General features: G+C 50.5%; 1 protein-coding gene across 2 annotated transcripts in view; it reads left to right on the forward strand.

The window, feature by feature from the left end:
- LOC115658449 (mitochondrial import inner membrane translocase subunit TIM16-like) overlaps positions 1 to 26,637 on the forward strand; it is a 204,141-nt gene that overhangs the window by 147,643 nt on the left and 29,861 nt on the right. The gene's annotated exons all lie outside the window — the stretch shown is intronic.

Below are 26,637 nucleotides of genomic sequence, written 5' to 3' on the forward strand. Positions count from 1 at the left end.
ATTGGAATGTACCTACTAGGACCATACAAAGCAAACTGTGGGCCTGGCGCTTGTTTGGCTTCTGACCACCCCCTCTGGGCTGCTCAGCATGGAGGGGGCAAGCTTATGTATTTCCTCTCTGCAGCAGGCTCTTGGCTGCTTGAGCAAAGCTTTCCCCTGCCTTCCTCCTCCTAGCAGCTCTGCATTGCCTCCAGTGAGAAAGCAGGGGAAAGCCACAGGGGCTGGGTTAAAGAATGGGAGGATGCGCCTGGTGCTGGGACCCCACAGCTGGAGATGAGCCTTGACCCCGGGCCCCTTGTTCAGTTTGGTGGTAGCTGCCTTTTGGAAGCAGGCCATGAACCTAATGAACATGGTCACGGTCTAGCCAGGTAGGGCTGTTCCCTGCAGAACCAGCAGAGCAGGTGCTGTCAGCACAGGTGCATTACTTGGCTGATCCTAGAGGCTTGGCTCAAGCACTCTTCCCCCGAGTGCCCCATGCCCCTGGCTGTCCAATACAAAGGCAGCCCCTAACAGGCATGGTGTAGGCACCCAGATGAGTATAGGCCGGATCCTCTTGCTCTGTTGCAGATGTGGGCCAATTCCTGAGCTGTCCCTGTCTTTGTCAAAAGCCTCTCTCCCCCCCCTCCCCGCACATATTGGGGGGATCTGTTCCACCATCTCTCCAGAATATATGCCCACATGCCCACAAAGCCCTTCCCTTGCAGGTGCCCTGTGGTTCCCCTGCACATCCTGTATAGTTGCTTGGCAAAAGAAGCAGTATAGTGCTGAATGGCTCCATTGCCTGTGTTGAGACCCTGCTTTCAGAGCCAGAGGATTTGCTGACTCAGAAGCCGGTTTTTCTTTCGCTTTCTGTCTTGCATTTTTTGTAGGATCCCAAAGTGATTTTTCTAGATGCAGGAGTCACTCCACCCAGTACTAAAATGTAGCCACCTCTGGGTGGAACATAGAGGCAGTTGAACAGTGCATTGTGTATACGCTGATTAACTGGCGGTGTGAATCATCAGAATGTTTCCCTTTATATATTTATAACATAACTAAGCTTCAGATTCTAAGTGTTCATTGCCTGTAACCTGTGTGATGGTGAAGGTACCCTGCAAAGTTTGAGCAAGGTATGACTGATGTAGAAACATCTGCCTGAGTCAGTAGAGAGCCTGAAACAATTGCTTGGAGAGGGCTGTGCCTACCCTATTCCTCACAGGAGGATGTTACCTTGGAAGGCTAACAAAACGGTCCTTCATTGCCAGTTTGATTAACCCTGTCACTGCTGACCCTGCTGTGCTCCTCTCCCACTGATGGAAGCAGGCTGGGGGTGGTGTTGGGGTGGCATGAAATCGCACTGTTCATTGCTGTCAAGGCTTGCTTGGGTGGGGAATTCAACTCACTCTTCTTGCCCCAAATCTGAAAGCCTTTGGTCCCTGCTCATAGTCACCCCTTTCCTAATGGCAGAAGCCCCAAAATGCCTCCTAGGTTCTGCAAACCTAAAGCTGAATTCCCACTAACAACCTCCAGAGGGCAGAATCAGCTGGAAATTGGGGTGTGACCCGGCCAGGGTGGGGGGACTCATATCCAACTAAAGAAATAACCAGTGCTCCTGGACCAGCCTGGGACGAGACAACTCGAGGGTGCAGTGCCACACAATTCATGTGCCCCCCACATAGGGCTGGGGGCCTGGACCATTGCAGGCTGCAGTTTGGGACAGGAAGTGAATGCTGGGTCAGCTTCCCAGTCAAATCCCAGTGCAGATTGGCAGTGCCTATCTCCCTCCCTCGCCCTGGGTAACCACAAAAATGTCAGGCCAAAAATAATATATTGTCCCTTTGTTCTCTTTAAAACTGAGTGTTTAGTTTGCTCCCCTGTCCCTATCTTAGGTAAACAGTGGCGCTGATTAACCGTGCTCTGTTTCAGGTTTATAGCCTTGTTGTTCTTTTATCGCCCCAGGTAATGGCCCCTTCTCCATTTCAGCATCCCCCGTTGTCCCTACAGTGCAGTGGGCGAAGTCCAAGGAGCTAGGCTGACAGGCTGCTGGGGAAGGTTTTGTATAAACCAGGCTGGCATCCTGCAGCGGCTGTGTCTCTTTGCCTCCGAGCTTCCGTCACCTGGGGGGTGTGCAGGAGTAGGCTAGGAGCATTCCTTCTCCTGGCCAGCATGTGGTATGACCTGCCGTGGTGGGGGCCAGGTGGAGGTTTGGGATGCTGCCGGATCCAATCCCGGGTGACTAGGTACCGGGGGGCTCAGCGAGTGCTGCTGAGAGTGGTCCGAGGCCAAAGCCCAGCCATCCCTTCCCAAAGCAGCAAAGGCTTGTATGGCAGGAGCAGGGACTGATGGGCCCATGTGCTGAGTACACCTGGCCCCATCCAGAGTCAGTAGGAGACTTGGGCGCTCTGCACCCCAAAATGCCCGAGCTCACTGGACAGAGGTGTTCAGGAAGAGCTCAGGGGTCCCTCAGTGGCCATTCTCGCATGCACTCTGGTGAGCTACCCCTCCTCAGGCATAGGAGCCGCCTCTGGATGGGGCTTTGCTGAGGTCATTTCAAAGGACCCCAAGTGCCCTACACACCATGCAGCAGGGATGGCTCCCCCCAGCTTTCCCCCCACCCAAGATGCAGCTACTCTGGAGTGGAACACAGCCTCTGTCTGTGTTTTTCTGCCTTAGTGCCGAGCCATGGTGTGAGCAGGGGATTTTCCTCAGTTGCTGTAATGCATGGCCCAGGAGCTCTGAGCAAGGTTGTCACTCGGGCGGTAAGATAACAAAATCCAGTGCAAGCCACCTACCCAGGCCTGGCAGCTTCTAAGGTTCCAACACGGGGCTGATCAGCCCACCCCTAGGTCCTATGCTCACAGCCCAGAGCTCTCTGCCAGAGCAGTCCAGCTCGGAAACCTGCCTCCTCCCTTCTTCTTCCCCATGCAGTCAGCCTACCCTGGCAGGTAGGGCAGGGTGGGACTGAATCCAGGACAGAGCGTTAACCACTCCCTGGTCCAGTGATGTGTTTGTCCAGCTCAACTTGTTGGAGCAATGCCACCAGCCCGGGGGCAAGGAGACATCCTTCTGCCTCAGATATGGAGCCTGCCTTTTCTTGTCATTTCTGCATGCAGGAACCCATACTGGGCAGCACCTCCAGCCTTTCCTTAATGGCACCAGTGAGTGCCCAGGTGACCAAGAGTGAAGGGAGCTGGCAGAGCTGTGTATAGGGATCCCAGGATTGGAACAGCAGGAGGGGCTGCAGACAGGGTTGAGGAGTGTTAGCAGACATTGTTATTTGTATTATGGTAGTGCCTAGGAGCTAGGGCCGATGCAAGGATGTTTCACGCCCTAGGCAAAACTTCCACCTTGCGCCCTCCCCACCCTCGCCCTGAGGCACCCTCCCTTGTGGCAGCTCCCCCCTTCCACCCTGAGGTACCCCCCTTGCGGCAGCTCCCTCCCCGCCCTGAGGCACCCCCCTGCCCCAGCTCACCCCTGCTCCGCGCACGAGCACACCGTTGCTGCTTCACTTCTCCCGCCTCGCAGGCTTGCGATGCCTAAGCACCGCAAGCCTGGGAGGCGGGAGAAGTGAAGTGGTCAGGACATGCTCGGGGAGGAGGTAGGGCAGGGGTGAGCTGGGGCGGGGAGTTTCCCTGCATGCCACACCCCCCCTTACTTGCTGCAGGCAACCCTCCCCACACTCCCCTGCCCCAGCTCCCTCTGCCTAAATGCCGGCGGCGACCGGGGTAGCCGAAGATCCAACCGCCAGAGTCGCTGCTGAAGACAATGGCGCCTCCCAAATGCCAGCGCCCTAGGCAACTGCCTAGGTCGCATAAATGGTTGCACCAGCCCTGCTAGGAGCCCCAGTCATGGCATAGGATCCCACTGTGGTGGGTGCTGTACCTTTATTAGGTACATTATGGTAGTGCCTGGGCACCCCAGGGCCCCATGTGATAGGCGCTGTATGTTTCATATGTGTATTACAGTAGTGCCTAGGCACCCCAGTTGTGGCCCAGGACCACTTTGTACTGTGTGCCGTACGTTTATTAAGTGTATTATGGTAGTGTCTAGATGCCCCATTCGTGGCCCAGGATTCCATGGTGGTGGTTGCTGTACATTTATTAGGTGTATTATGGTAGTGCCTAGGCACCCTGACCCCTTATGTGCTGGTGCTGTATGTTTATTAGGTATATTATGGTAGTGCCCAGACACCCCAGACTCCCATGTGCTGGGTGCTGTACATTTATTAGGTATATTATGGTAATGCCTACCCCCACCCCAGCCTCCATGTGCTATGCATTGTACATTTGTTAGGTATATTACGGCAGTGCCTCGGCGCTCCAGGCCCTATGTGCTGGGTGCTGTACGGACACTGAACATGCAGCCAGTCCCTACTCCAGAAGCTGACAAGCTAAGATCTGTGTGTTGCGTCTCCGGGCTGGAATATCGGGGGGGGGGAGGTGTGGGTCAGGACTGAGGGGTTCGGGCAGAGCTGTAGGATGCCAAACTGGGGGTGGGTAATGGCACTGGTTTAACTCCTCTAGCCTGAAAGCAGAGAGCCCCCCAATGCAAGCCAGCCCATGCCTCAGGGGGCCACGCTGGGGGGACTAGTCAGTGGCGGGGTCGGGAGTGAGCAGCATACCAGGGCACAGGGTGGGAAGCAGGTACATGGTAGAGTGGGGTCTTGGCTACCACCTGTTCCCCATCCCACCTGGACATTGTCCTCCCCGTCGCACCTGTGCCAGGCCCTCACTAGGGGGTGCCACAGGCTGAGATGCCCAGAGGCCCGATGGCGCTCTCCCATCATGCGCCTGCAGCCTCTGTGATGGTGGCACCAGCTGAGTCCAACTGCAGCGCTGCACAGAACCAGGGTGAGTGTGGGCTGGACAGCAGGTCTCTGAGATCCCCTGGCACTTGGAGTATTTCTTTGCCAGCTCTGTGGCCCAAAGCAATGGCTGGTGGCGGACAGGGGCTGGGTATTGCCAACCCAGAGGAACCCACAGTGAGCAGCTTTCCACCTGAAGGGCTGGTGTGGGGGTGTAGGGGGGGTGGGAGGGGTGGCCCTCAGTAGGAGAAAGGTGCCAGTGAGCTCCATGGATGTGCAGGAGCCCTGGCACAGAGGAGACACCAGTGATCTCTGAGAGTGAGAGCCTGGCACGGGGAAGGCGTCGGTGAGCTTTGTGGGAGGGCAGGGATCCTGGTATTGAGGAGGCACCGGCAACTTCCATGTGCCCGGGGACTGCTAAGGCAGGAGGGGCCCCTGGCACAGGCAGGTGCTGTCAGAAGCACACGGGAAGCTCGTGCAGTGGATGGGGGAGCCCCATGGGTCTACACTGCAGCAGGCAGCAATGAAACACCTGTGTGGAGGTTGTGGCAGTGCAGAGGCTCTGGCCAACCCCCAACCCCACCCCGGCTCCCAGCTTGGGTGTGCAGCCCGAGCCGCCACTGGAGCTGCCGGTGCCCATGTTGTCTGTAGTGTGCTGGCATGAGCCCTACTGGCGCGAGTCTGTGTGCCCGGGCTGGGCAGCTAGCCGGTCTCCATCCAGGGGACTTTCAGCCAGCGTGGACCAGCCCCGCAACCTCGCCTCCCTATCCCCGCTTCCTGCCCAGCCATAGCAGGCTCCCAGGCCCTGCTCCCTTGAGGGCTGAGCCTGGCTGGGGCATGGGAGCTGGGGGGTGGTGCCCAGGCTAGAGCTGAGCTCCTTCTCCATGACTTTCCAGGGACCACCTGATACTGGACCCAGAGGGCAGGACCCACCTGCGTCTCCTGGGGGGGCTGGTATGGTCTGTGGGCAAACCTGGTCAGAGCAGACTTGGAGGCAGGAGAGTCCAGTTCCTCCACAGCCTGGGAAGTACCCTAGGATTAGGTGACCGGATCTCCTTGCGCTTCCTGATCCCCTCCCCCTGCAGCCCCTGTTCCCCATTCCTCCTCCACCCACATCCCCAGCGTGGCCATCTTCCCTTCTTAGCCCCTCTGTCTGCACTCCCCAGCATGGCTGAGGGTGCTAGCAGCAGTTCTGCAAGCTAGCAATGGATGCCAGGAACTCCTGCCCATCGAGGCTTTCAGGGCCACCCCATCTTGTAAGAAGCCGTGCTGTACTGCTGGAGCTCCTGGCGCTGCACCTGCATGGCTTTGGCTCCAGGGGTTCCTGCCATGAGCTCTGTTGGCCTGGGGGTGAGGTAAACCTCACCGTGCATGCTCCGGGCCCTGTGCCAGGGGGATGATCCCTTGGGCCTGTTGGGCCAGGCCATTGGGAATCCCACACTGGGCCTGTTCCCACAGGGCTCCTGGCTGCCCACATCAGGTGCCTTGCTTGGGCTTTTCCACTCAGCTGCTGGGTCTGTAGTTTCAGAGGCCGGAGTAGCCCCAGCATGGAGAGGCTGTGGGGTCCGGGCTGCAATTGGGCAGGGGTGGGGAGGTGCCAAGCAGTGAACTCTGCCCCCCATCTCATATTTGGAAACTGCCATCCTAGCAGGCCATGATCCTCCCCCGGGCACTGTTCCATGCTGGCATTGGTGCTGCTTGAGAGTGGGAGAGAGAGGGGCCATCCTGGTGCCTGGGGTCTCATCCATCTGGCTGGTCAGCCCTGCACAGGGTGGGCAGAAGCTGAGCCAGGTGCTCTCAGGGCCAGGTGGTCCCTGGGGGGCAAGAGGAGGGAAGCAGCACTCTCCGCTGCGCCAGGAGAGCAGGGAGGGGTTGCCAGCAGAGAGCCATTACCCTCGCTGGGGTCCCTCTGCCTTGGAAGCCCAGATTGGCTGGGAAATGGGGGGCCTGTCCAGGAGGACGGTCTCTCCTCCACTCTCCATGCCCAGCTCACTCCTGGGTCTCACCTGAGGCTGCTTGTCAGAGGGTCACTCAGTGCCAGCTGGGCTGGTGGTGACTGGGACATGGACTGAGACTTGCCACACTCAGTTCCCAGATGCCAGCATCAGGCACTAATCATTTTTGGCCACCTTCCAACCAGGGTCTGGGGGTGCAGCTGCTCCTCGGCAGTCCTGCCCAGGTGCACCCAGGGCGTTCTCCGGGCATGGGAGTGTTTCACTGGAGCAGGTACCTGGATGCGGAGGCAGCGTGTGCCAAGCAGTCAGAGGCTGGGAGGCAGCAGTGGGGGGACAGCAACCTGCTGCAGCCCAGCCCGGGGTGTGGCTCAGTGCAGGAGCCCCAGACTAGGGGGGAGCTGCGACTGGATCCCGCCAGCCTGTAAATCACAGCCCGGGGGGCAGATGTTCCCAGGCATCAGTGAGTTCCCAGAAGACAGGTTCCAGGAGAGGCCACTGTAAACACGTCAGGCCGGGCGTTGTATATTAAAGGATTATGACATGGGAAGCCATAAATCAGGGGGAAGTAGACAGTGCTGCAAAGAATTCTCACAGCCCAGTGCGGAGGCAGGGGTGGGGGAATCTCCGCTGACCTCTCACGGCGAGAACGAGTCCTGGCACAGAACCTGCCCCTCTCTGGGCGGTGCAGGCTGGGTTCTGCTCTGCAAAAGCAGCACTGATCCACTCGCTCTGTTCGGGAAGTTCCACCATGCCGCAACCCTGGCACCTCCTTAATGCTTTGAAAGCTCTCCCAGCTCTACCTCTGCATGCCTGCCTGCGACAGCATTCACCCTGCTGAGAGCAGGGGTACAGCAGGGGGCACTGGAGAAGCATCCGCCCCGCTCCTTGGTACCGGGGATGTTCTGCTAGTCCAGGGAGCAGAATGGAACCATAATCAGAGCGGAGTGAGGAGATGGAGTTGCAGGTCAGGAGGGGGGATATTGAGGGAGCCAACCTCTGAGGTTGACACAGCCATGACTTCTATGATTTTTTTACATTAACTTTCAAAACAAAAAACGTCTGAGTTGGTGTCTCTAGTTCTCAGATGCCAGCAGGGACTAGGAAAGTGGATCTCATTTCCAAATCAGTCCATCAGGACATTTGTTCTTGCCTAGAGTTAACAGCTGGGACTCACTGCTGCAGGACGTCCTGGAGACGAATCTCATGGGTGTGTCCGCAGGCCCATAGAAAGGTTGGCTTGCTGCTGAAGAGGGCTTTGGTTGGCTGACTTGGATTGTGATCCCTGTCACAGGGGGCATTGCTGTGTTCAATGGAGACCTGATTTCTAGGCTTGATGGGGCAATTTCAGTGTGAAATGGAATCCGTTACCAAAACGGTAAATTAAACATCATCACGGGCCCTGACCTGGCCTTCCTGCCAGCATCTGTGGGGTCACAGGCACACGGTCCTGTCTCTGAAGAGGGTTTCTCTCCTGCTGCTGTTTGAAAGGGAACAGCGACTGGACATCAGTGTGTGTCAGATGAACTCACTTGAGAGATTGGGAGTGGAGGGGACTGTGTCTGTCTGATCTCTGTGATCGGCATCTTCCCTGGTTCTGGCCCAGCCATGGAGATGGCCCATGATGTTCTGCTGGGTTGCTGGAAATCACTGAGCTGATGGAATTGAAATGGTTGCAGGAGCATATGTTTGGTTGAAATTTTTGATGGGAAGCTATTAAAACTTTTCCTTGTGGCCAGTCCATGAGGCCAAAACACAATTTTTCAGAATGTTTCGTTCCAGTAAATATTCTAAGTTTTCTACTTTTCATCCCAATTTGGGATCCGGGATTTCCCTGGTGATGGGGGACCCAGCTGGCGACTGGCTCGCCCCTGCAGTCTTCAGACAACATCCAGTATTTGTGATTTGGAATGGGTCATGACTCCCGACCACCCTATCTCATCTAACCTCTTTCCCTGGTCCCCTGCACTTGCTCGTTTTTCTGGTGGCTCTGTTAGCGCAGGCCCATCGATGCCTGGCAGGGCAGTCACAGCCCAAGCCTGGGGGTCCTTTGCACACCAAACCAGCCAAACAGAGAGGACTTCGGTTTTAACCCACTGACGAACCAGAAATCATACAAACAATTCCCTCAGACACTCCAGTTTCCCAGTATCACCACCACCACCGCTCCTTAGGGGGATGAATGGTTATGAAAACCAATACCTCAGTAAAAGAAAAAAAGGTTCTCCCGATCCCAAAGATCAAGCCCCAAACCAAGGGCAATATACCAATCAGATCTTACCCACAAATCACGTTGTTGCTGTTCCTTTAGAATCTAAAGGTTTATTCATAAAAAAGAAATATAGATGAGAGCTAAAACTGGTTAAATGGAATCAATTACATATAGTAATGACAAAGTTCTTGGTTCAGGCTTGTAGCAGTGATGGAATAAATTTTAATTTGCTCTAGAGAAACATCTTCCTGAGCCTTATCTAATGCCAGATTCACTTCTGAGATATCACACAGACACTCAGAAATGTTTTCCACATATGCACTGCTTCTTTGCACAGACAGCCATCTTCCTCAGACAAACATTTGGAGAAAGCCTCCATAGGCAAATCCTTGCCCCTAATACACACAGGTTCAGGATTATTTCTTTCCTGTGACTGCTTTATGTCAGCCTGACTGAACAAAGCTTTAATATCACCCCCACTCAAAAGATCTGTAGGCAATAACTTTCTTACACCAGCTATAACTTCATGTTTAACACCAGTCCATTCAGGGTGGATTCTGGCTAAAGGCACATGTACAGTAAACTCAGAGAATTTAGGGTGACCAGATAGCAAATGTGAAAAATCAGGACCAGGGGTGGGGGGTAATAGGAGCCTATATAAGAAAAAGACCCAAAAATCGGGACTGTCCCTCTAAAATCAGGACATCTGGTCACCCTAAGGGGATTACAGTGTTCACACTCTTATTTGGTAAATAATCTTCCTCTTTGACAAGATCTGCTTTAACAAAAGTGATGTTACAATCTTCAATTTGCCTTAAACAGCTTTTACCGTTGACTTTTACATTCTCTACACAAGTTACGGTGTTACCTTCACCCAAGCTCACAGTAAAAGAATTTACACCAAAGGTGCCAGCGTTGGCGTAAATTTGGTTACACACAGACCACTGCTTTGAGTCAAACAACATACCAACATTGTTACAAACTGGATAGATTCTATCCCCATCTTTGTTGTTGAGCAAGACTGTTTTTTCAGTATGATACAGTTCCTGCTGTTCCTTATTCTTGTGAGTTGGAGCTTAAGTCTGTCCAGTTTGCCTTAGCTTCTAGTTCCTGCAATCGAATACATGCCATTTTTTGTTCCTGTTCAAAACACAGGTGTTCTCTTTCAGTAACTTCTCCTTCCATATCATCTATTTTTTCTTTTGTTCAAGTTCTAGCTGCTGGTTTCTCACTGCAAGCATTTTTGTTGGGTCTGCTTCCTTATCACTGGCAATTAACAGATTTTTCAGTTCCTGCTCTGGGTCCTTTTGCTTAAAATAACACCCCCTCTGTAAGCAAAATTCTTCCAGGCTTTTTCTGTCAAGATCTTGTTTTTTAACCCGTAAACTCTCCAATATCAATATTGGATTTGGACAAGTGTATGGGTCTGATCCAAAAACGCAATTAACCTGTGGTAATGTGTGTCCAAGCCTGACTACGCCACTGGATACAGCCTCTTACAGGTTCAGGACAAATTGTTTGGAGCAGGGCTGTCACAGCCCAAGGCTGGGTGTCCTTTATTATTAAGACACACCAAACCAGCCAAACAGAGTGGACTTCGGTTTTACCCCACTGGCTAACCAGAAGTCATACAAGCAATTCCCTCAGACACTCCAGTTTCCCAGTATCACCACCAATATCACTTCTTATGGGGGTGAATGGTTATGAAAACCAATACCCCAGTGTAAGTATGCAGACTCACCCCTGCAGCGCCTCCTGCTGGTGTCTTGGGAATTAGCTCGTTTCCAGCCTTGGAGCACCCTCTGCAGGCCAGTGTCCCACTGCCACTAGGACCCCACATCCCTCCTGGACTCTGGTGCCCTGTTATCCGGGGGGCTGCCCCCTGGCAGTAACCCCACAGTCTCAGGGTCTCCCTGTCCAGGGAAACCCCCACCCCCTATCCTCACCTTGCCTCAGTGTAAGGCTACTGCCAGTCAGCAACTAGCCCCCATTCCCTGTCAGCCACTTATCCCTGGCAAGGGGGGTTGGACCTGCTGCCTTCCTCTAGGACTCAGTACCTGTTTGGCCTTATATAATAGGCCACAGCCTGGGAGGTTTCCAGGCTGGAGCTCCCCAGCTCCCTTGGCCTTCCCCCAGCCCTGTTCCACTACCGATATGTTGTCTTTAGCTCCCTGCAGCCAGGCCCATCTCCCTCTACAGCTAAAGAGAGACTGTTTGGGCTCCTGGCTCGCAGCCTCTTATGGGGGCCAGCTGGGCTCTGTTTGGGGGTGGCTGCCACTCTTCCTGCTTCCCCCAATCAGCCCAATGGCTGCTTTCTCCTGCCACAGCCCTTTCCTAGTGCTGTTTTAAGCCCCTCGGGGCAGGAACGGGTGTCTACCCCACTATACCCAGTAAAAGACAAAAAGGTTCTCCCGATCCCAAAGGTCCAAGCCCCAGATCCAGGTCAATATATCAGTCAGATCTCACCCACAAATCACGCTGTTGCCAGCCCTTTAGAATCTAAAATCTAAAGGTTTATTCATAAAAAGAATGAAATATAGATGAGAGCTAAAACTGGCTAAATGGAATCAGTTACATACAGTAATGGCAAAGTTCTTGGTTCAGGCTTGTAGCAGTGATGGAATAAACCGCAGGTTCAAATCAAGTCTCTGAAGTACATCCACAGCTGGGATGGGTCATTCGGTCCTTTATTCAGAGCTTCAGTTTGTAGCAAAATTCCTCCAGAGGTAAGAAGCAGGATTGAAAACAAAATGGAGGGGTTCCAGGGCCTTTTATATTCTCTCTCTTGTGGGTGGAAACCCCTTTGTTCTCCTGTGCAAAATCAAAGCAACACGATGGAGTTCGTAGTCACATGGGCAAGCATGACCATGCATGACTTTACAGGGAGAGAAGCCATTGTTCACTTGCTACCTTGAATGTTCCCAGGAAAACTTCTCATGTGGATTGTAGTCTCCCAAGGTCCATTGTCAGTTAAGCGTTTCTTAACTGGGCACTTAATCTGAAGAGTCCCTTCTCAATAAGCTGGCCAAATGCTTCACTGGTGCTACTCCGAATCAAACACACTGAGATACAAGTACATAGCCAATATTTATAACTTCAAATATAAAAATGATACATGCATACAGACAGCATAATCATAAGCAGCAAATCATAACCTTCTCATAGACACCTCACTTGATAACCTTTGTACAATATTTGCTGCAAATATATAACAGTGGTTGCTCAACAATGATCTATACGATTACAGTTCATGTCAGTAATGTCACACCCCCAACGCAAAATTGATGACGGAAGGAATGACACAAACATCATTGACTGCATCCCAAGAGCTCCCCATCCTTGGTTCTGTCTTACTACAGCTAGTATTGGTGTGTAACAGAAATGGTTTATTCAAGTCATGGTCAATAACCTGATTGAATCTCTTTACAAACTCAAGGTAAGACTTGATTAGAACACTAGCGGATTGGATCTGCTCTTGCAGCATGGTTCCTGTACGTCTCATGTGATCTTGCCAAAAGCTAAAGAACATAGCTACTTTATCCATACAAGCTCTAGCAAATGTTTGGAACCCAGTTAATATCAAGTCAATGTAGATATTAATGTTGTCCATAGTATAGGAATCTTGGCATTTAGCAATATAGTAGTGTGCCTCAGTTTCCCTCTTCATACAGTACATCAGGTCTGGAATGTCTTTTCTCCTGTGAAAACTTCCAATACTGTTTACAGGTATTAACTGTGAAACATCAGTATAACAAGGCTTTTTAACATCAAGTGTGTTCTTATGTATCCCTTTTAACATGTTCAAGGGTTTTTCCAAAAGATTAGGCACATTGTACATTTGTACAGCTCTTGGTAATAGCAACACATTAGTTACAAAAATTACCATTAGCAATAACAACAAATTCATTGCAAATGTCCATTTACAATCATGTTTGTCATGCCACACCTTTGGCTTAATATCACTGGAACCCCATGGCTTTTGGGGTTACCCCATGGCTTCCCCTTGCAAAATTAAGTTCTCTTTTTTCTCCTTATCCTGTAGGATCAAACCCAGATTCCTCTTGCTTAACAGAATCCATTGGCTCTCTTTGCTAACAACTATTAGCCAGTCTCTCTTCTTCCTGCCAGCTAGGTAATTTGCATTAACACAGACACTAGCTTTTAAATTCCAATTTCAAGGCTGGACACTCATTCTTCCCTTCAGCGGGATTGGGTTCCTCCCCCCACCACCACCTTTTTCTTAGAAGGCTGAAAACTGAAATTTCCTGCTCATAGGAATTCCTTTGCTGGTTAGATGTGTTCACCATCTGCAGACCCTTTGTGCTATGAACATCTTCTACACAGATGCTCTCCTGCATGCTTGCTTGTGAATCTACCACCAGCAGCAACCTAGAGACTGAACTCTGTTTTAAAGAGATACCAAACAAATTCAAAGTGCCTAAGAGTGAGAGTTTGCCTGCTTTCCCCTGCATCCTTGTGAGTTCAGTCACAAGGCTGTTCTGCTCTGAAAAACCAGTAACGCAATCTTTCCTCAGTACCTGAGTTACTGACTGCTTACTCAAAGAGTCAGCATGGGGACAGTTCTGACCCAACACCGTTGTTCTCCCAACAAGCTGGCCAAACACAGCCACGTGTCATAGGGCTATTCAAATTCCCTGACAATTTTCATTTCATCTGAGACCTCTTCTAAGCGATCCACACTGGAGCTTTCAAAGGGAAAGTCAATGGATCCATTCACCACAGAACATTTCTGGCTGTTAGGAACTGAAACTTCCTTGGTTAAATTACTTCCACACCCTTCAGTTGCAGCAAACTGCTTGCAGGGACTACCCTGAACATTCTTCTCTTCAGGAATCTTTTTAGGCACCAATTCACCTTTACCTTGCTCCACAGAAGCATTGCTCTGTTGAGCCACTACTAACTCCTGAGTTTCACTTACAACCAGTGTTAGGTAATAAAGCAAGTCCTCACTCACCTCTCCAACACCCGAGGTTGCTGCGGAGTTGGAATATGGGCCCACAATTCTGTCAGAGACCAGACACAAATGCGTTGATCAACGGGCACACACTACCCCAAAAGCTTTAGAATAAGTGTGGCCCCTTTATTAGGGGTGGGCATCAATATTTATACACAGAAGTAAACAAAGTGATTAACAAAAGATAATGGTCATGCATAATCAATCAAGATTTTACAGGAAGAGCAAGTTTAACAAGTAAATGCATAGAGATAAAGGCTAATGGCTACTTGAGGAAGGGGGTGTCATGAGTAGTTTGCAGGTCAGTGCTTTGTTCAAAAAAGGTTCAGAAAGGATTATGCAGAGACGGCCAGTCTGGGTGTTTTTTTGGCTCCAAAGTTCACCAAAAGTTTAGACCCAACATTCCTCCATTTGTAGCTTTGAGATAACTATTAATCAAAAAGCTACACCCTATTTCAAGATCTCAAGGGCCGCTTGGCAATTTCAGCCTGGGCCAATTCGAAGAGAGTAAGGCTTTTAGCTGAAGTGGGAAAAGAATAAACTGACTTACATGAGTTTATGAGGGAGGGGACACACTGAATACAGCAACACAGTATTATAAGGACTACCATGGCCCCAACAACACCCACCAAGAGGTTTTTAACCCACCCAAATCCGGGCAGCCAATTCCATAAGGCTCCCCACCAATCATAAGGTGGCTGGCCAGAGGAGTAGTTTTTAGCCATTTCCCTTAGGTGTTTGGTACGTTGAAAAGTGTCAGAGTAGGTGTCATTTACAAAAACACAGCATTCTTCATTTATGAGGGCGCAAGTTCCTCCCTGGGCTGCTAACATCATATCTAAAGCCATTCTGTTTTGCAAAGCCAACTGGCGCAGCTGGGACATTTCCCCGGCCTGGTTTTCAAATAGGGTTGCAGTTTCATTGGTCAAAGATTCTAATAGTCCCTGTAGACGGATGATAGCACCCTTCAAGCTAGTGTGACCAGCCCACCGCTGCCAGGACAAACCATCACGGAGATTAATATCTCTGTCAGTTTCACGGATGTTACGAACGTGGGGAAAATGAGGGGGGGTGAGGGAGATCCGAGAAGGCGGTGCTAGCCATGCCAAATAACATGACCCTGCCCAATCAGGGGAGAGGAAATAATAAGCCTTGGGCCCGCACACCCAGTATGTTCCATATAATGCGTTTTGGGTATTCCATTTCTCAAAGTAGGAGGTAACCCACCGCCCGTTGTACCACTGTTCCCCTGGTAACGCAGAGGGGTCGTTGTGTGAACTGCAGAGGCACAATTTGGTAGTGTTGTCCTCAAAGGGCAGTGTAGTACTGCTTGAGCAGTTGTAGAAGGCAATTGTGTATCCTTTAACAATTAGTTGGACACCCTCGAGCTCTGAGCAGGGCTTTTTAAAAACTGACTCTGAAAACCTGCCCCTCCATGAAAAAGTTGAAAAGGTTGGATCGGGGTGAGGGATCCACATATGGGATAAGTGGGATGCGCAAGGCTTGAAGCCAAGATTTTTACTAAAGGCGGTGCCATTAAAATATATGTTGCATTTACTTGTTCCCACAAAAGTTGACCCTTTTTCTTTAACAAAACACAGTGATCCTGTTTGATTGGTTACCCTGAGATATTTGTTAATTGGCACTTCTGTTTTGTCCCATGTAAGATTGGGTTGGACTGGATCTTTTATTCTAGTCGGTGGCATCCAAGTCATATTAGCAGTGGTTAGGGGAATGGGTGTGAAGGGGAGTCCCTGTGCTGCATTTACTGGAAATTGAGTACATACCCAGCAATCACTTCTATTTCCTAAAATACGAGTTTTAACCTCATGGGAATATCTAATAAAAGCATTATCTTCATAAGCAGAAAATAAACTGAAAAAGCATAAAAAACATACAGTTGTCAAAATAAAGGGTCCTCTCATTTTTTTCGAGTTAATTTAAGTCTAATGTCTGAGAGAGGTAAGCTGGTCCACTGGTCGAAGGCAGTGTCCTCAGTGGTGACAAGAGCTGCTGGTCCGTCACTGTGGTCCACTACGGCTGGCTTGACGTGGGAGTGGTGGATCCAAGATTTGCGTCCTTCCAGGAACACTGCAGTCTGGGTTGTCAAAAGAACCTGGTGGGGTCCAGTAAACCTTGGCTGGAGGGTGTCGTCACGAACGAACTTTTTGGCCCAGACGAAGTCCCCTGGTTGGAACGGGTGGATTTGTTCCTCCAGCGGCACGGTCTGGGAAAACTGCGAGGCTTTCCAAAGGGTACGGAGGCGAGCCTGTAGGGAGAGAAACTGACACGCAGTCATATGATCCCCTCCCAATAGTGAAACATCAGCACGTGGTAGCGCCCCGCCTTTGAAAGGGGGGTGTCCATAGAGCAGTTCAAAGGGGGATAATCCCAATGCGCGGGTTGGGCGAGTACGAAGGTGAAACAGGACCAAGGGAAGTACCTGAGGCCACTTTAATCCTGTTTCCTGACAGTATTTAGCCAATGTAAACTTAAGTTCCCTATTCATACGCTCAACTTTCCCGCTAGACTGGGGGTGGTAGGGTGTATGAAAGGAGTGTGAAATGCCCAGTCCTTGTTCTAAATGGCCAAGGACATGACCAGTAAAGTGAGGTCCGCGATCTGAGTCGAGCACAAGAGGGATGCCAAAACGGGGTACAATATCTCTAAGGAGAATCTTCGCCACTGTGGCAGCAGTACAATTAGCAGTAGGAAAAGCTTCGACCCAGGAAGTCAGAGGGCAAACCAAAACAAGGAGGTGCTTTTTTCCAAAAGCCTTTGGCATATCTGCAAAATCAATTTGAAGATGTTGAAATGGAGCAGCAGGCGGAGGTCTTCCACCCTTAATTTTGTTAAGAGGTGGAGCAGGTCCATTACGCTGACATGTGCTGCATGCTTTCACTATTGATAGGCAATAGGGTTGAATGCCTGGAGCATACCAAAAGCGAGCGATAGTGTCCACGAGGGCGTGCGTGCCGTAGTGACCCCCTTTATCATGGTGCCAGCGAACTGCCACAGGGTATGTGGAGCGAGGGAGGCAGGCTCGGCCATCTGGCATAAGCCAGGTCCCTTTGACCAGAGTGGCCCCGAGGCTTTCCCATGATTTTAGTTCAGCAGCGGGTACTGGTACGGGGTGCGGTGGAGTAAAGGAGGAGGTTGCAATAGCCAATGTGGGCATGGCTAAAGGTAAGGTGGCAGCCTTCTTGGCGGAGGCGTCAGCCAGGGCATTCCCACGGGTAACGGGGCTGCTATCTTTAGTATGGGCCCGGCAGTGAACTACAGCCAGGACGGAGGGTTTTTGGAGGGCGTCCAAAAGCTTGTGGATGAGGGGGAGGTGCTGAATGGGTTTACCGGCAGCTGTCTGGAAACCTCGAAACTTCCAGAGGTGGATATGACAATGCACAACTCCAAAAGCATATTTGCTATCAGTAAAAATGGTAACGGTCTTACCAGCGGCCAACTGGCAAGCTCGGGCCAGGGCATAGAGTTCAGCGGCTTGGGCTCCCCAGTTGCCTGGCAGTGAGGCGGCCTCTTGAATGTCCCATTCAGAGGTGACAGCATAACCAGTGAAACGCTTGCCATCAACATAGAAGGAGCTTCCGTCCGAGAAGAGGATGCAATCGGGGTTGTCCAGTGGCACGTCAAACAGGTTGTCTCTTATCTGTAAGATGCTGGAAACTACTTCCACACAGTCGTGCTGGTCCTGGGGGACTGGCAGGTCAGGAAGCAAGGTAGCTGGATTAAGGGGTCCACACCTTTCAAAAATTAGGTTAGTGTCTTCTAAGAGTTCGGCCTCTAGCTGTTGCTGACGATGGGCCGAAAAGACTTGGGTTGTGCCCCTACGCAGAAGGGCTGACAAGGCATGAGAGGTCCAAACCGTGGTAAAATGACCCAGGGTTAGGCTCTTTGCCTTTGTGATCAGCAGGGCAGCTGCTGCCAGAGTCCGGGTGCAGGATGGGGTTCCCTGAGCGACAGGGTCGATTTGCTGAGAGTAAAAAGCAAGCGGGAAATGGTGGGGCCCGCTCAGCTGGGTAAGGACACCACTAGCAATTCCGCCTCTCTCGTGGACAAAAAGGTGAAAGGGTTTGCTGTAATTGGGGGGGCGGAGAGACATGGAGGAGGCCACACTGTCCTTGAGTAACTGAAAGGCTTGAATAGTGTCCGGGGACCACTGCAAAGGGTCAGGAGCAAGGTTAGCAGTGAGTCGGTGGAGCGGTTTGCTTAACTCCCCGCAGGACGGCAACCAGGGGCGACAGAAGCCAATTAATCCTAAGAAACCTCGAAGTTGTTTCTTGGTGTTCGGTAGAGGGCAGTTTTGAATAGTCTTTATGCGGGCTGGGTCCATCTGTCTTCCTTCTGGGGTTAACAGGAAGCCCAGATATCGGACCTTCTGTGAGACCCACTGAATCTTTTTAGGGTCTACCTTGTGGCCTCTGGTGTGTAGGTATAATAAAAGTGCCTTACCATCGATGCGGAGGGCAGCTTCTTCGCGATTACCTAATAGGATGTCATCTACGTATAGGACCAATGTGGATCCCTGCGGACTGGTGAAACCTTCCAAGTCGTGGCGGAGGCACTGGCTGAAAATCGTGGGGCTGTCTCTGTAGCCTTGAGGAAGTCATTGCCAGACATAACTTTGTCCCTCCCAGGTGAAACCAAAGAGATACTGAGAGTCTGGGTGCACAGGAATGCTGAAAAAAGCTGATTTTAAGTCAATAACAGTGAACCACTCAGCATCCCAGGGGATTTGGCTGATGATAGTAGCTGGGTCAGGAACTACTGCATGAAGAGGGACCACATACTGATTAACAACTCGTAGATCCTGTACAAAGCGCCAACGAACAGGGTCTCCGTCCTTTTTAGGAGGCTTTTTGACAGGCAGTATAGGGGTGTTACAGGGAGTGCGCTCAGGGCGGACTAGCTTTTGTGCAATGAATCCCTCAATAATGGGGCGGATGCCCTCCCGGGCTTCCAGCGACAGGGGGTATTGAGGGACTGACGGGGGGGTTAAGGAAGGCTTTACCTGAATCCTTACGGGCTCTGCCGAAAGGAGCAGGCCAACATCAGTGTCAGAAATTCCCCAGAGGGTTGAAGGCAAGTCAGTGAGGTCAGGGGAGAGAGAGGGGGGTGTTTCCCAATTACCCTGAGTAGGGGCCGAATCTCCTAACACTGTCATCAATAATCCTACCCCTTCAGGAGTGCAGGTTAAAGTAGCCTCAAGCTTACAGAGTAAATCCCGGCCCATCAAAGGGATCGGACAAGCTGGGGAAAAAAGAAAACGGTGAGAAAAACATTTATCAGCATAAATAACATTCAAAGGCAAAGTGAGTCCCAGAGACTGTGGGTTGCCCTCCACCCCAGTCGCAGTTTTAACCTCAGAGGATAGCCAGGGAGAGGGGGCATGATTTAAAAGAGAGAAAGTAGCCCCAGTATCAATGAGGAAAGAGACAGGCAGTCCCTGGACTGAAAGGGTTAAACGAGGCTCTTCGCTGGGAGGAGAGAAAGTGAGAAAGGAGCCGGCTAAAGACATTAAGGAAATAAGACCATCACATTGTTTGCCTTCGCCCCCGGGGTACCGTCATTGAGGAGGCTGAGTTTGCTGCGGCTGCTGCTGTTTTCCATAGTTGATCCAGGCCTGGGGGATGGGCTGAGCTGGTGGTGCAGGGGTGTATTCCTCACTTGTGTAAGCATCTGCGGATGCAGCCAGACCTTCTGGGCGTCCCCAGGGGCATTCACGTTTAAAGTGACCAGGCTGTCCGCACTGAAAACAATTTCCTGATGGCTGGGGTCGCCAGGACCCTCTTCCCCGGGCACCCTGGAATCCCCTGCCACGGCCACGGCCTTTGCCTCGAACACCACCGTGAAAAGCTAAAGCCATCAGCTTATATTCTTCCTTTTTCTCTTTCTTTTTACTACTTTCCCTTTCTTTCTCCCAGGCAAAATCAGCTACTTCCAACACTGAAGTGACTGACTCACCTCCCCAACCAGGGCGAAACTTTAAGAAGTAATCCCTTACAGGGGGCACCGACTGATTCACAAAAAATGAAATAAGAGTAGGGTGGTCTGCTTCTCTCTCAGGATCCATCTGAGTGAACATTCGGGCCCCCTCCAATAGCCTCGACCAGAACTTTCTGGGCGGCTCATCAGATTCCTGCCGAATCTGCATGAACTTAGCCTGATTAGGCGAGCGGCGAGCCATTTCCTTGAGTCTCTCTAACAATCGCTCTCTATCTGTTCGCAGCTGAGTCAGCCTTAGCTGAGTCCAGTCTAGGGGATTCCAGCCAGCGGCCAGATCCCGCCTATCCATCCAAGTAACATTAGCTGCATTGCTATCTCCCCATGTCCTTTCTGCCATCCACAATCTACTACGTTCTTCTCCAGTCAAAACTCTACTTAACAACTGATCCACATCCGTATAAGTAGGATTATAACTTAAAAACAATCTTTCTAGAAGTTCTATGATCTTTCGGGGATTTTCCCCAAAAGACCCTGACAACTGTCCCCACTCTTTCAAATCCCATTCTAGCCATCCTTTATATTCCACAATACTAGCATGTTGCAATTGTCCATCATTGCTCATATAAGGTTGATCGTGCACCTGTAAAGGCATCTCTATAACCATACTTTTATTATTCGCAAGAGATTTGACAGAGACATCCTCTAGGCTATCCTCAGGGGGGGGGCATGCACCCTGCTGTACCTGCTTGGACCTAAGCCTAGTAACTACTCCTCCCGAGGTTGGCCCCTCCAATTCCTCCTCATCCTTCTGCACAAATTCCAATCTGGGATCCTGCAGATTCCCCTCTGCTACAAGGAGAGAGTTCCCCTGCGGAGGAGGAATAGGGGCAGGTGCAGAGGGGACCAGCTGACGAGTCAAAACACGCCGTGGTCTACACCCTTCATCGAAATAACCTGGAGGGGGTTCACTCTCGGGAGAGTACCTGACTGCCATAATTTTTAAAGATTTCCACAGCTCTGCTGCTGTGTCCCAACAAAACCAGTAACATAACTGTCCCGGATGGTCTTTTTCGATCTGGCTCTTTACTCCTCTTAAGGCAGCCTGCTCGAAAGAGCCATACGAAGGCCACCTCATCTCCGAGTCGGCCAATACCGCGGTATACCCAGTCCAATTCCTTACACATAGTGTGTACAACTTCTTCCTAGACATTCCTGTCTGTACTGGGAGTTTCCCTTCATTCCATAACTTATTTACAATCCCCAACGGACTCTCAAGAGGCACGCTAGTCCCTTGACCCATGGTGTCTGACAGGAGCCCTCCAACTGGCGTTTACCCTGCTGTCCAATACACGACCTCTCAATATTGAATTGGCTAGGAGAAATCTCCTGTGGCGCCTTGCCAATTCATATATGAGTGGTCTGACCACTGGACAGAGGTACCGCACCAGAAGGAATCCCGGACGAGCCCCCAAATTGTTAGGTAATAAAGCAAGTCCTCACTCACCTCTCCAACACCCGAGGTTGCTGCGGAGTTGGAATATGGGCCCACAATTCTGTCAGAGACCAGACACAAATGCGTTGATCAACGGGCACACACTACCCCAAAAGCTTTAGAATAAGTGTGGCCCCTTTATTAGGGGTGGGCATCAATATTTATACACAGAAGTAAACAAAGTGATTAACAAAAGATAATGGTCATGCATAATCAATCAAGATTTTACAGGAAGAGCAAGTTTAACAAGTAAATGCATAGAGATAAAGGCTAATGGCTACTTGAGGAAGGGGGTGTCATGAGTAGTTTGCAGGTCAGTGCTTTGTTCAAAAAAGGTTCAGAAAGGATTATGCAGAGACGGCCAGTCTGGGTGTTTTTTTGGCTCCAAAGTTCACCAAAAGTTTAGACCCAACACCAGGATCACCTTTTGGCCCATCAGGCGGATTGCTACACAATCCCCTTTTAGGCAAACTGCTAGATTTCATAGACAAAAGGTTAGAAGCATTCTCCTCCCCTTTGCCACTCACAAGCTCAGGAATCTTTTCCTTTCTGCTACAAGTTTCCAAAGTGTTAGTAGGTAAACAATCAAATTACCTTTATGCCTTCCTTGTGCCCCAGCTAGGGTACCACCCTGGTCAGACAGAGTTGCTACACCCTTTCCCAGCAACAGGCAAAATAAAAGCACCAGAATTGTTTGGTCTCTAGGGGCTGGTCCACACTACGGGAGGGAAATCGATCTTAGATACGCAACTTCAGCTACGTGAATAACGTAGCTGAAGTCGAATATCTAAGATCGGATTACTCACCCGTCCACACCGCGCAGGATCGATGTTCACGGCTCTTCCTGTCGATTCCGGAACTCTGTTGGGGTTGATGGAGTTCCGGAATCCATATAAGAGCGCTCGGGGATCGAGTACGGCCAGCGCTGCAAACAGGGAGTTGCAGCACTGGTGGTGCCCTGCAGATGCGTACACCTCCTAAGTTGCAGCGCTGTAACTCCCTCACCAGCGCTGCAACTTTCTGATGTAGACAAGCCCTTCCTTGTCCCAGCACACAGGGCTGGTTACAGACAAATACTGGGAGAGTGTGGCAGCTGCCTTACCAGGTAAACTGCTGTTTTCCACAAATAGTGTCTTATTACACTGAGCTACTTTCAGCACATCACTTTTACCTGGGTCAAATTTACTTTCCCAACCTTTACTAGCCAACAATTTATCACTCACCAAGAATGTACCCCTTCCTTCTTCAGTTAGGGCTTTAACCCGATCACCAATTTTAATTTGCCCTAGAGAAACATCTTCCTGAGCCTTATCTAATGCCAGATTCACTTCTGACATACCAGACAGACATTCAAAAATGTTTTCCACATATGCACTGCTTCTTTGCACAGACAAACAGCCATCTTCCTCAGACAAACATTTGGAGAAAGCCTCCATAGGCAAATCCTTGCTCCTAATACACACAGGTTCAGGATTATTTCTTTCCTGTGACTGCTTTATGTCAACCTGACTGAACAAAGCTTTAATATCATCCCCAATCAAAAGATCTGTAGGCAATAACTTTCTTACACCAGCTATAACTTCATGTTTAACACCAGTCCATTCAAGATGGATTCCGGCTAAAGGCACATACATGTACAGTAAACTCAGAGAGGATTACAGTGTTCACAATCTTATTTGGTAAATAATCTTCCTCTTTGACAAGATCTGCTTTAACAAAAGTGATGTTACAATCTTTAAGTGGCCTTAAACAGCTTTTACCATCGACTTTTACATTCTCTACACAAGTTACGGTGTTACCTTCACCCAAGCTCACAGTAAAAGAATTTACATCAAAGGTGCCAGCGTTGGCGTAAATTTGGTTACACACAGACCACTGCTTAGAGTCAAACAACATACCAACATTGTTACAAACTGGATAGATTCTATCCCCATCTTTGTTGTTGAGCGAAACTGTTTTTTCAGTATGATACAGTTCCTGCTGTTCCTTATTCTTGTGAGTTGGAGCTTAAGTCTGTCCAGTTTGCCTTAGCTTCTAGTTCCTGCAATCGAATACATGCCATTTTTTGTTCCTGTTCAAAACACAGGTGTTCTCTTTCAGTAACTTCTCCTTCCATATCATCTATTTTTTTGCCTTTGTTCAAGTTCCAGCTGCTGTAGCTGACCAGACAGCAAGTGTGAAAAGTGGGGATGGGGGTGGGGGGTAATAGGAGCCTATGTAAGAAAAAGCTCCCAATATCAGGTTGGTCCCTATAAAATCAGGACATCTGGTAACTCTAAGCTGCTGGTTTCTCACTGCAAGCATTTTTGTTGGGTCTGCTTCCTTATCACTGGCAATTAACAGATTTTTCAGTTCCTGCTCTGGGTCCTTTAGTTTAAAATACAATCCCCTCTGTAAGCACAATTCTTCCAGGCTTTTTCTGTCAGGATCTTGATCATGAGTCACTCACTGTAACTGATTTTTAACCCTTAAACTGTCCAATATCAAATTTAAATTTTGACAAGAGTGTGGTTCTGAGCCAAAAGCCCAATTAACCTGTGGTAATGTGTATCCAAGCCCGACTATGCCACTGGATACAGCCTGTGACAGAACACTACTGAGAGTATCAATTCAGGACAAATTGCTTAGAACAGGGCAGTCACGGCCCAAGGCTGGGCATCCTTTGCACGCCAAACCAGCCAAACAGAGAGGACTTCGGTTTTAACCCACTGAATAACCAGAAGTCATACAAGCAATTCCCTCAGACACTCCAGTTTCCCAATATCACCACCAGCACCGCTTCTTAGGGGGGTGAATGGCTATGAAAACCAATACCTCAGTAAAAGACAAAAAGGTTCTTCCGATCCCAAAGGTCTAAGCCCCAGGCCCAGGTCAATATACCGGTCAGATCTTACCCACAAATCGCGCTGTTGCCAGCCCTTTAGAATCTAAAATCTAAAGGTTTATTCATAAAAAGAATGAAATATAGATGAGAACTAAAACTGGCTAAACGGAATCAATTACATACAGTAATGGCAAAGTCCTTGGTTCAGGCTCGTAGCAGTGATGGAATAAACTGCAGGTTCAAATCAAGTCTCTGGAGTACATCCACAGCTGGGAGGGGTCATTCAGTCCTTTGTTCAGAGCTTCAGTTTGTAGCAAAGTTACTTCAGAGTAAGAAGCAGGACTGAACACATAACAGAGAGGTTTCCAGGCCTTTTATATTCTCTCTCTTGTGGGTGGAAACCCCTTTGTTCTCCTGTGCAAAATCACAGCAACAAGATGGAGTTTGTAGCCACTTGGGCAAGTCATGTGTCCATGCATGACTTTATGGGGAGAGAGGCCATTGCTCACATACTACCTTAAATGTTCCCAGGGAGACTTCTCATGTAGATTGGAGTCTCCCAAGGTCCATTGTCAGTTAAGCGTTTCTTGACTGGGCACTTAATCTGAAGAGTCCCTTCTCAATAAGCTGGCCAAATGCTTCACCTGTGCTCCTCTGAATCAAACACACTGAGATACAAGTACATAGCCAATATTTATAACTTCAAATATAAAAATGATACATGCATACAGACAGCATAATCATAAGCAGCAAATCATAACCTTCTCATAGACACCTCACTAGACAACCTTTGTACAATATTTGCTGCAAATATATAACAGTGGTTGCAATAATGATCTATACTGTTACAGTTCATGTCAATAACATCACACTTGCCCTAGGAGGTGGGGCCCAGGCTGATGGGGTGTGGGGGCAAGCCACCCTCCCTCCCTGTCTTCAGTCTGACCCCCACAGAGTAATGGGTCTCTTCTGCAGCTGGGGGTGTCTGCAGGTAGGTCTGCCACTACAGGGGATGTGGGAGGGAAGATTGCGACCTCGTCCACCAACAGGGACCAGCTGCTCTCCCTGGGAGCCAGAGTCTCGCCTAGGCGAGCATCATGCCATCTATCAGAGGGGTAGCCGTGTTAGTCTGGATCTGTAAAAGCAGCAAAGAATCCTGTGGCACCTTATAGACTAACAAGACGTTTTGGAGCATGAGCTTTCGTGGGTGAATACCCACTTCTTCAGATATCATGCCATCTGGGGCTCCCCAGGACTCTGGAGCAGGCAAAGCCCCACCCTACCCAGCTGGAGCTGTGGGGGAAGAGAGGGGACAGAGCAGCTCTAGAGTATGGGTAGGTCACTCCGGAGCAGGCATGGCAGACAGGTGGAGAAGCAGTCACACGGCAGGAGGGGATTGTCCCTGAAATCCTCCCAGCCCAGACAAATGCCAATGTGGCTCCACCGCAGCCTGACCCAGCCAGGGTGAGCACCCCCACCACCATTGCCAGGGATCATGGAGGGCACATGCTGTTTTTGGCATTGGTGTGCCAGTGGGAGGCTGGGCAACGTGCCCATTGATGCCAGGGGTGTCTGAAGAGTGGGCACCCAGGCTGGAGCAGGAAGAGGGGCTTCCCAGGACAATGCCCAAGCTGCGCTGTGCAATGAGGGGTGATGTGCAGGGCATGACTCTGGAAGCTCCCTGTGAGATGCTGGACATGGTGGGGGAGCTGCTGTGGCGCAGCCTGCTGAAGTCTGTGAGATGGTGGGATTGGAGTGCCAGCACCCTGGGTAATAGACTGCAGGGAACGCTGGCAGGCTGAGCGCCAGCATCACTCTCAGAGCTCTGGTGTCTGGGGGTGCTGGCTGACTGGTGGTGCCAGTACAGATGGGGGCAATCACCATTCCTCCTTCCTGACAGCATCTGATCACTTCTGGGGAGGGGTGGTGCCCCCAAGATGGTGCTGCACATTGCTCAGGGCACGAGGCTCAAACAGGGAAGTTGGCATCTCACCACAGCTTCGGCGTAGGCAGGCCAGGGCAGCCGGCCAGGGCACAGCCTGGCCCCCCTCAGGCCTGTTGAGTCTGTTACTCTGTGATTCTTAATTATGGGGACTCTGGCACGCACCCAGCTCCTTCCCCTAAGCCCTGCATGGGGCAATGTCATGGCAGCACTGATGCCAGCACCCTGGGAAATGCGGCCGGCTGGTTTTGGCCTGGCGCGTAAATGTTTTCAAAGAAATCTTGCTGCCGAGAAAAAAGTGGTTGCTGCACTTTTAACACCAACTGCTGTATCAGCCATAGCACCAGTCTTAGTCTGCTGCATGCCACCCTGGAAACTGAGGGGCATCGGCACAGCTGTGGATATGGGTAGGACCTGGGGCTGGATTAGCAGTGGGGGGCAGGGCAGGGATCGGGGCATTGGCAGAGCCATGGAGGGGACCCAAGACTGGAGGAGTGGT

The sequence above is a fragment of the Gopherus evgoodei genome, chromosome 10, assembly GCF_007399415.2.
Source record: "Gopherus evgoodei ecotype Sinaloan lineage chromosome 10, rGopEvg1_v1.p, whole genome shotgun sequence".
Taxonomy (NCBI): Eukaryota; Metazoa; Chordata; order Testudines; family Testudinidae; genus Gopherus; species Gopherus evgoodei.